This window comes from Octopus bimaculoides, chromosome 1, assembly GCF_001194135.2.
Source record: "Octopus bimaculoides isolate UCB-OBI-ISO-001 chromosome 1, ASM119413v2, whole genome shotgun sequence".
In the NCBI taxonomy this organism is placed as follows: Eukaryota; Metazoa; Mollusca; class Cephalopoda; order Octopoda; family Octopodidae; genus Octopus; species Octopus bimaculoides.
Genome location: NC_068981.1, coordinates 158,898,221 through 158,909,816, shown reverse-complemented (window position 1 = coordinate 158,909,816; position 11,596 = coordinate 158,898,221). Strand labels below are relative to the sequence as shown.

At 36.5% G+C, this 11,596-nt stretch overlaps 2 protein-coding genes across 2 annotated transcripts in view; one reads left to right on the top strand and one right to left on the bottom strand.

Annotated features, from left to right (window-relative positions):
- The window catches only part of LOC106882876 (N-acetyltransferase 9-like protein), a 34,991-nt gene that overhangs the window by 17,522 nt on the left and 5,873 nt on the right, over positions 1-11,596 (bottom strand). The gene's annotated exons all lie outside the window — the stretch shown is intronic.
- The window catches only part of LOC106882875 (transmembrane protein 104), a 73,256-nt gene continuing 71,764 nt past the window's right edge, over positions 10,105-11,596 (top strand). Inside the window, exon 1 of the mRNA XM_052972180.1 lies at positions 10,105-10,209. The gene's annotated coding sequence lies outside the window, so the exon portion shown is untranslated. The remainder of the gene's footprint in view (positions 10,210-11,596) is intronic.

Genomic DNA, 11,596 nt, shown 5'->3' with positions numbered 1-11,596 from the left:
TATATATATATATATATATATATATATATATATATGTATATATATATGTATATGTAGGCAGTCTTTCAGTTTCCTTTCATCAGATCCACTTACAAGGCTTTGGTCGGCCTGTGGCTTTAGTAGAAGACACTTGCCCAGGGTGCTACACAGTGAAACTGAACCTGAACCCAGATGGTGGGAAACAAACTTCTTAACCAAACAGCTATGGCTGCACCTTAATTTATTAAAATTTTCTTCATATGCTGAGAAAGTAAACAAAAACTTAGTGGTGATTGTCAATGATTCTGAATAAGAAAAGATAGTTATTTCAAGATATTAAGAATAAATTCTCAAAGAACCAAGATACTAAGGGAAGAAAAAAATCTGATTAATTGATTAAGAAGCAACAGAAAGTTACAGACATGTGTTCATGTACAAGTATGTATGTATCTACGAATGTATATGTGTGTGTGTGTGTGTGTGTGTGTGTGTGTGTGTGTGTGTGTAAATCAATGAACCAAACAAAAATAAACTATTGTAGTTAATTATTGAGTTATGACTCTTTACATCAAAGATAGACTTAGCCATTGAATAACTAGAAATCAATAAAATAGGAACTGAAGTAAGAACTGAAACAATATAATTAACTAAAAATCCTTGAAGGTGGTAAACTTGTATGGCTAATGTCCAAAAGACTGAAACCAATAAAAGAATACATGAATATTTGCCAATTTGAACAACTTCCATAGATTAGCAGTCAGCCTCTCAGTGAATAGAATTTCAATTACTTGATAATTCATTTTTACACAATACTCTGGAGAAAGACCAGCTTTGTCAGTATGATGAAACATTAGGAGTGCTCCCATGACCTGCTAAAGATCCTGGGTCATTTTATGTATGTATAAATTAATTACAATATACTTTGAAGTTACTATCAATACTATTCTCAGGCATGGCTGTGTAGTAAGAAGCTTGCTTCCCAACCACATAGTTCTGGGTTCAGTCTCGCTGCGTAGCACCTAGGGCAAGTGTCTTCTACTATAGCCTTGGGCCGACCAAAGACTTGTGAGTGGATTTGGTAGACAGAAACTGAAAGAAGCCCATCGTATATATATATATATATATATATATACACACGTATATGTTTGTGTGTCTGTGTTTCCCCACCACCACCACCACCACCACCAACAACAACAACATTGCTTGACAACCAATGTTGGTGTGTTTATGTCCCCGTAGCTTAGTGGTTTGTCAAAAGAGACCAATAGAATAAGTACTAGGCTTACAAAGAATAAGTCCTGGAGTTGATTTGTTTGCCTAAAGGCAGTGCTCCAGCATGGCCACAGTCAAACAAATGAAACAAGTAAAAGAATAAAAGAATATACATATACACAGACACGACAGAAGTAAATAAATACCCCATAAAACATAGTTTGTTTATTTTAACTTGTAAAGGTTTATATTTTTTATTAATTGACATTTTTATACTTCAGGTTCTATATGTGATTGTTTAAGCATGCCATGTACAAAAGAAGCCTTGGAACTGTCTGAATTTCCAAGAGGCCGTATTGTGGGTCAGTTTGAAGGTGAACACAGCAAAAAATCGTAGAAAACCTTGGGATCCTGCTTTCGACAATTAATAAAGAGATTGTGCAATTCACTAGAGATGGGAAAAAGTCAACATTACCCCACCCAGATCAACCAGAGCCCTCTGACAGGACCCTTCTCTTTGTTAAGAGAAATGTGGAGGATAATCCTTGTTGCAAGGCCTCTGACATAGCAGAACAAGCTGATGTTAGTCCCAGAGCAGCTGTTAGGTATCTCCGCAAACTTGGAAGGAAACCACTTCAACCAGCCAACATCAAGCGGAGAAAAGATTGGGCCAGTGAGATGGTGAGGAGGCCACTAGCATTTTGGGACACTGTCATATTCTCTAATGAGTTCAGAATTGCTGTATTTCCTGACAGTGATTAAGTGTGGGTCTGGAGACTCTGTGCTCAAGAATTTGATGTGAAAAGATTGCAGCCAACAATGAAACATGGCAGCTTTTCTGTGATGGTCTGGGGAGCAATTTGGAGCAATGGTTGATCATAGCTGGTGGAGTGTGAGGGAAACATAAACTCAGATAAATATGCATTCATATTGCAGAAAGGACTCCTTCCAATCTTCTCCAGTAGGAAAATGATTAAAAAAGACTCTTTATTTATGGAAGATGGGGCTCCTTGTCACATGGCTAGCATGACCCAAGATTTGTTGGATGAGAATGACATTAAAAATCTTCCATGGCCAAGCCAGTCACCAGACATGAATACTTCTGGGACAAAATAGACAGGACACTTCATAAAAAGAACCAGAATGCATCTTTTGAAATTACTGCATGAAACTTGGCAAGAAATTCCATAAGGGAATATTCATCATCTGATCATTAACATGCCTAATAGGCTCACATTATAACAATTAATAAATAATTTGAATGAATAATTACAGATTTGAAGAAGTTTTAATGATTATAAGGGTGTCTATTTACTTCTGTCATGTCTGTGTATACATAGGCATATGAGCATGGATGTTTGTTTAAGAAGTTCACTTTGCAGCAATATGGTTTTGGGTAAGTTCCACTGTGCAATACTCTAGACCAATATTTCCCAACATGGGGCATACACCCCACCAGTGGGGCGTGCATTAGTGTGTGTTGTGAAAATTTTTTACAAGTGACTTGAGCACATATTTGTCAACCCTGAGCCTATCTTTGGACAATGAAATGAATAAAAATATTGCCATGCAATATTTATACTTAAATCATGGGTATTGATGTAGCAATGACCAATCAGTGTACCAAGTGAGGTATCTGAATTTGTTGTGTTTGTTTCTCTGTTTTAATAAGTGAGGTGGTTAAACACAATTCAAAACTAAAAAAGAAATAATTCACCATTACTAAAATGTGATGAAGGGTGCAGGGAGCATCAGGAAGCTGGTGTTCCCTGCACTCTTCGTCACATTTTAGTGATGGTGAATTATATGTATTTCATCATCATAATGTATGTTTATATGCATGAGTATGTGTATGTTCATCTCTCCCTTGTCTTGAAATCACATGGTAGTTGTATATATATATATATATGAGTGTCACTGCTATACAAGGTGTGTTATTCATTGACACCCAGAAACCTAAAACGCCCAAAGTGTTTTTTTTTCACCCCTCCAAACCTAATCTATACCAAACTAAAACTGTCTCTGCACTTCTGGGCCATCCAACCACTGCCACAATGAAACTATCTACCACACATCCACATACAACACAACGATCATAACTCTCTACATCCTATGATATTTTAAGTCAATTGATTAGTTGAAACTCTAACAGTTTTATACTATCCCAAGCGGTATATATGCTTTATTTTTGACCAACCAGGAACAGTTGGGCAGTTGATTGAAACTATCCATCTCGTCTTGTCCCTTCACATTCCATACACAGTAAAAACCCTATACTCCAAGTCCCCACTAGTCATTCACTCATTGTAATGCAAAAAGCAAGGCCTACAATGTCTGGAGAAACTCACCTATCCACCAAAGCTATGTGATATTTACCCAGCCATGCAACAGTTACAAGGTCATTATCTGAACAACAAAAGATGACATTGTATCTCATACAACTCTCAACTTATTCCACCTTTTCAACAAAAATCAGTCCCTTTGAATTTTTACCAATTTTACAGAATCCTTTTTCTTTCCACTTCATAATAGCAATGGTTCCATGAACAGCTCCCACAGAGAAAGCCTTCATCTTTGCTTCCTATTTTGCAATCAACACTACATTGCACATACTTGGCAAATCTTCTCCAATTCTATTTCTTTCCACCTTTCCAGGTCTGTCACCTTACTTACATACATACCAAGTGTGAAAATACCTTTTATCACTTCAAACCAACAAGGTCACAGGTCCTGATGGTGTCCCTTCCATCATTCTCAAACATTACATCTAGAGCTAGTACTCTTCATGTTTTCAATTTCTCCCTCTCTAAAGGGATCTACACTGATCTTTTGAAGCATGCTACAGTGTATCCCACCTTGGAAAAAAAAGAAAAACCCCTATCAATCCCACTAACCCTGCCAACTATTCTCCTATTACACTCACTTCAATATCCTAGGGTAATGGAGTCAGCCATTTACAATGTATTGTCCTCCAACACATTGAATATTTTTCTCTCCTCAGTTTTTGTAAAGCCAGATCCACTGGGTGACCCTACTGTTCTCTGTCACCCACCAGTGGGTGCTTGCCTTGGAAGAATTCGTTGAAAGCAATGTAGGCCTCAACATCAGAAAAACTCTCATCTGTGTCTAATATGCAAATCTATCTAAACTTCCTGCCTCTGGACTATACCTATCTTTTAGCTCCCTATCAGATCATATTATTAATATATATTAATGAAGCTCTTTAGTCCCTCATTCTATCAACTCCAACCTGCCACAAGGTTCAGTTTTGCCATTGACTGACTTACTACTGCATTTAACAAAACTCATTCTTACACAGATAACACTATCTTTTAGACCTCGATGATATAATCACCAACCATGCATTATCCATTTGCAACCTAAACATACAGACTCCGTGAAAAGAAACCTTGGAATCATCCTCCAATGGGGGTGCACAAATCTTGTCTCTGTTAATGGCAAAAAGATACAATTGCTACTCATTTAAAAACAAAAAAATAATCACATTACCCTGGGTCAAAGACAGGATGACTGAGAGAGTGTCTACATCTACTTGTGATGACATAAGCACCTAAAACAATTGGTGAAAGCATAGTACACACTACCAAGTCATACTCACTTGCATGAGATGACTATAAGGTTTCTATAACTCTAAAAAAGAAAACAAAATGGGCATGTGAGACTGGAGCATGGTTTTGGTCAAGCAGGAGATCTAAGGAAATGTAGTGAGTTCAGGCTGTCATCAAGCGACTGCCAAAGAACCCATTTCTGATTTTCAAGATAGCTTTTGAAATGTATGAACCTGGAATGATAATGAGATATCTACTAAAAGAAAAACTGCTTTACTTTCTATGGAATTTGTTACCATACACAGGCACAGGCATAGCTGTGTGATAAGAAGCTTGCTTCCCAACCACATAGTTCCAGGTTCAGTCCTACTACATGGCACCTTGGGCAAGTGTCTTCTACTATAGCCTCAGGCCAACCAAAGCCTCATGAGTAGATTCAGTAGATGGAAACTGAAAGAAGCCCATCATATATATATGTATATATCTATGTGTATGTGTCTATGTGCCAGTGTTTGTCACCCCATCACCACTTGACAACAAGTGTTGGTGTATTTACGTCCTTGTAACTTAGCGGTTCAGCAAAAGAGACTCATAGAATAAGTACTAGACTTTAAAAAGTATGTCCTGGGGTCAATCTGTCAACTAAAACCCCTCAAGGTATTGCTCCAGCATGGCCACAGCCAAATGATTGAAACAAGTTAAAGAATACAAGAATAAAAGACTACATGATGGATGTTGTTGCCTTATCTGAGAACTGTTTTGCTCTCAGATAAAGCAACAATAAGTGGCAGCTTTTACAATTTCTTTCTGAGTTGGATTTTGCAGTTTAGTTCCATGTCTTACTATTGTGCATGGGTGTGTGTGTGTGTGTGTATTAGTCAATCAAATTCAAATATAGTCTGATTTTCATATTTTTTATTGTTTATTCATAATTTTTACATATTAAAATTTTACAAATACTTTCATGTTTCATAACAAACTTCTGATAAATGTCTCTATGTAGTAGCATTAACAAACAGCTAATGTACTTCACATTTGACAACTGTAATGAAATGACGGGATTTTTCCTTGAAATACCTTCCAATAGGTTATAGCGTGCAGACACTATTTTAACCAATCAGTGTGTCATGCTGATGAACCCGGAAACATAGCTGACATTGACAGCACTTATTCATAAAAACATTTGGACCAATCAGAGATAGAGGATTTAGCTACAATCAAATGTTGTGAGACATTTGATAAAATGTTGTGAGACATTTGATACTACAAACCACAGTCCTGCCTTAAATAACTTTAAATGAAATTAAATGCAAATTCGGATTGATAATACTGTCAGTATTACTACAGTTTTGAGTAAAATTAAATTTGAATCTTCGTTTTTGCATCTGGTCAACATCCATTGACAAGGTTGCAAAAGCAACAAAAATTTTAGAAGAAAAAATATATAAATAATAAATGAGTGGAAATTGAACCAGTGAGTGTGTTAGACAATAAGGCATTAAGACAATATAACTCTCCCCAGACACAACTAAATTTATATAAATATTGATATTATTATTATTATTCTTCATATCATAGTCTATTCAGAATTATTATAAGCTTCTTAATAAAATTCTTTTCTTTTTCTCTTCTAGAAGAAGAGATGTTGTCAGCAAGACAAGAGTTAACAACAAATACAGCAGACAGGGATTCACCAGGGCTATGTTCTCAGTCCCTTTCTATGTTATAGTCCTCCAGGCCATAACAGAGGAATTTAATACCAGATACACATGGGAAATAACTACTATATACAAATGACCTCACTCTTATAGGTGAATTTATAGTAGATGTATTACTCTCACCCTTATATAATGTGAAGTAGCAATGTGTTCCTTCTATCATACTTTAACCTTTCAGCACATGGCATAAAGCTGCCACCCTACCTACTATATTCCCACTCAGTTGATGAGACACTTTAGTCATGCATGTTTCATGGTGGCATCACTTAGTGCTGGTACCATGAAAAATGCACTCAGCACACTCTGTAAAGAGGCTGGTGTTAGGAAAGGCATCCAGTCCAAGAAATCATTCCAAAGTAGACACTGGAGCATCATGCAGTTCTCCAACCTGTCAAACCATCTAACCCATGCCAGCATCGAAGACAAATGTTAAATGATGATGATGATGATGATGATGATGACATGTTTACACACATATATGAAATAAGAGTTGTGAAATTTACATTAAAAACAACAGATTAGTGTTCACTGAAAAAGGACTCAATACAGAAGTAGAGTCTAGATATTTTATTAGACACAAAAAAAAAATTACAGGGTGCCTGTGTCTTTCATGTTTTGCCTGCTATGAAGGACTGAGGAAACAACATTGTCAATGAAGATACCATCGTTGCAGAATTTGAAATTGTAAGTATTACCTCCCAAGTTAGTTTCAACAACCAGTGATTATGTTCCATTTATTATGGGAATGTGAGAGATGTTTGGTTTGTATCAAACAAATTAGTAAACCAAAACAGAAGGACAATGCAAAAACCAGTTCAACTTCTGCCTACAGATACAACAACCAGTGGGGACAAACAGACCATACATAAATACTACAAGAATTATATGCTCCCTAGCTATAGAACGAATGAACCTTTTACCTCTTACTTGTTCCACTCATTGGATAGTGGCCAAGTTGGGGTACAGCTTGGAAAGGTTTAGTTGAACAAATTGATCCCAGTACATATTTTAAGTCTAGTACTCATTCTATTAGTTCCTTTTGCAACACCACAAAGTTATAAGAATGTAAACAAACTAACACCAGTTGTAACGCAGTTGAACACACACACACACACACACACACACTAGCATGGAAGACATGTTAAATGATGGTGATGATGATATATATATGTATATATATATATATGTATATATATATATAAATAAATAAATGTACCCTTTTAAAGCCTAGCCAGGCTCATGGGCCCGGTTTCAGTGGCGTATGTGTTCCACAGCTGGACGGGACGCCAGTCCATCGCAGAGTTACTCATTTTTGCCAGCTGAGTGGACTGGAGCAACGTGAAATGAAGTGTTTTGCTCAAGAACACGTGTCGCCCGGTCCAAGAATCGAAACCACAATCTTACGATCATGGTGCTGACACCCTAACCACTAAGCCACGCGCCTCCGAACATATATATATAGTGTAATGGTGCTTTTTACATGCCACTGGCACAGGTGCCAGTTACATGACACCAGCATCGGCTATGGCTATGATTTCACTAGACTCATCAAGCCAAGTGAAATCATAGTTGTGGCCAATACCAGTGTTACATAACTGGCACTGGTGCTGGTGGCACGTAAAAAGCATCCATTACACTCTTGAAGTGGCTGGCATTAGAAAGGGCATCCAGCTGTAGAGACCATGCCAAATCAGCTTACCAGTTCCAGTCAAACTGTCTAATCCATGCCAGCATGAAAATCAGATGCTAAATGAAGATGATGATACACACACAACATGCTTGCACATAGTTTCTCTCCCCCAAAGTAACTCGCCAAGCATTGGTCAGCCTGGGGCTATCATAGAAGACACTTCTTAAAGTGCCATGCAATGTCACTGAATCCCAAACCATATGGTTGCAAAGTGGGCTTCTTAACCATATAGCTATGCCTATAATAGAAAGAAATCATAAAACAGAACACAAGTCTTACATTCAACTACTGTCTATCAATAAAAATATACAAGGTGCATTCAAGAAGTTTTCAGACTTTTTCAGGAGAGACCCTTATTAATTTCAGGGAAGTACAAAACCCAAACTTTCTTCAAAGTAGGATCCTCTGACTTCAATGCACTTGTTGTGGCACTCCAGCCAGTTTGTGAAGGCTTTATGGAAGTCCTCCAAAGTGAAGGTGTCCAGGACCTTTGTCACAGCCTCCTTCATCATCAAAATGACTGTTCCTGATGTTCTCCTTCAGCTTGGGGAACAACCAAAAGTCACAGGGAGTAAGGTCTGGACTATGGGTAGGATGAGAGGCAATTTTGATGCCAATCTCTGTCAAGTAATTGGTTACCAGGATGCTCAACACTGAACACCCTGGAAACAAACTTTGCACAAATTTTGCACATGTCCAGATTTCCATGAATAATTCTGTGTACAGTTGCCATACCAACTCTAAATTGTGTGCTTATTGTCTTTATAGATACAAATTGTCTTCGTCCAGAAAATTGCAAATTGCCTCAACCAGCTCTGATGTCCCTCTCACTCCCAATTTGCTCATCATCTCTCACCTCCTTTCTATCATCTATGAAACTTTGGTGCCAGAGAAAAAGTTAATCTATAATAAGTCTGGTGCATTTGATAAATTTCTGTAGTGTTTTTGCACAACAAGCTTCTAAGCATCCCCACTGCTTTCTGCAAACTAACCATCTGTGATGAGCAATGTTTAGTAGGATGTTTTCAAAGTGCTGTTACAGCTGTCTCCTTCGATCTGGAATAACAAAAGTTGACAGGTCAGCTTATTATATGTATAGTAATGATATACTAAAATTACAATCTCAGATATTTATAATAGTATGTCCTAAAAAAGTCTGCAAACTTCTGAAATGTACTTCATGACAAACATCATAACTAAAAACATCTTTATCAACACAAAGTAATTTGACAAGCAACAGAGCATACCAACACAATATAAACATTTTAGTGTAAGCTTGGAAGTTGAGTTAACTCCCTAATGTAAACTGTTACATCATACACATGAGCATGACACTTCTTCACTCACTGATCATGCATTTATAACAATGTGTTTACTGAACATGAAACAAAAATGTCAGTCAATTATGTCATTAGTTAATATAGCCTTCCAAAAAGAAATTACAATATTGGCAATAGCGAGGTATAAAATTTTAAAACCTTGCCATGATATTAACATCATCATTCTCAACAATCCTTGCTACTTACTATAGTAATACCACTAACAACCACTTCAAACAGAAAATAAGATTAAAGTCTATAACTATTGATGAAACTAAGAACTTTATAGTCAGTCATGCATCTGACTATGTGGCTTTCACTATCTGTCTCTCTCTGTCTTTAATGCTTTTCTCATTGTGAACTTCCCCACTTTAAATTTAGTATACTGTCTCTCATTCTTTTTCTGTATATTTCTCACGCTGTGTGTGTGTGTGCGCGCGCGCCCACGCACGTGCGTGCGTGTGTATGTATAAGGAATTTCACTAGGGTAACAAAGTAGAAAGAAAGCTCTGGAGCTTGCCAGCTCCTATCACACCGTCCAATCCATGCCAGCATGGAAAGCAGATGTTAAATGATGATGGTTAATGATATATATATAGAGACAGAGAGACAGACAGACAGAGAGAGATGTGTGTGTGCCTGTCTGTTTGCGTTTGTCCTCCACCACCACTTGACAACCAGTGTTGGTGTGTTTACGAAGTTCGGCAAAATAGTCTAATAGGGTAAGTACTAGGCTTTAAAAAAAATGTACTGGGGTCAATTCATTCGTTTAAAAATTCTTGGAGGTGGTGCTCCGGCATGTCTGTAATCCAATGGCTAAAACAATACACACACACATATTTATATTATGTTAATGTTTGTTTTTATGTTCAGTTATAATGAAAACAATTTTACGTTAATCTGATGGGTTACTCTATATTTCTAGAGTACAAATTTATTATTCTTAACCCATTACCTCCCATAATTGTATTAACTGGAATTTTTTTAATGAAACTTTGATTTCTATCATAAAACAGCCTTAGAAACACGCTGGAATGATCAAGATAACATTTTAAATAGAAATAAGCGAGATATTGGGTGAAAAATGAGCAAACCTCATTTGAATATCAGAGAAATATACCTAGTAGATATAGCAAAAAGGTTAGATATGTGTAAATATTGACAGATAATTACGAAATTTGTAATTTTTAAGTGATCTCATACGAAATCACTGGTAAGTAATGGGTTAATCAAGAATATTATTGACATGGCTTAAGTGACCGAAACTTCGAAATCACTGTCAATAATATTCTTATTTAAGAATCACACACATTACTGCATCATGTATTTATCTCTCAACCATGTGTCAATGAAATCTACTAGAAAAGTGAAACAAATATAAATGATTGATCCAATTAAAGACTGGTGCAAGGGACATAACTCTACTGTTAATCCGTCAGGCAAATTACATTAGTTTTTTTTTTTTTAATAGCTACGTCTACTAATAGACATTTATTTATTTTTCATTAGCATTTTGAGGCGCTGTATCGTGATTAGTAAACAGTAATGTCGTTGGTTACAGATTTACAGAAGGCTAATTACTGGTTCATTATATTTCTGACAGTGAGAATAACAAGAGCCATCTTTGTAATAGTACAAAATAAATATAAAAAAGGAACTTCGAAAACATTTGGTTGTCAGTTTTCTTAATGTTATTTATATCCTTCGCCAACTAACATCAACAATGTTACACACACAAACGCATAGAGAGAAAGAGAGTGGGGGAGATGAGTTTCGCTTCAGCTTTTGTCGGCGGACGTAAAGAATGTGGACCGCACACCCTTTCGTTTTCTTTTGTTTGTTTTTTTTTACAGACTCCCCCCCCCCATTTTCGAGTACGGAGATTCTGATTCTGAAAAAAAAAAAAAAAAACGGCATTTAAAAATTTTTAATTCCCCCACCACCCTCACTCCTCAATTTTCACTTTTTTCAGAAATTTTTTTGCGAAATACGTAGAAAAATACAGAGATTATGATTCTGAAAAAACAATTTTGTAAAGTTTCTGAAAAAAGTGAAAATTGAAGAATTTGGAGGGTGGGGGAAGATTAATATTTTAAAATGGTGTTTTTT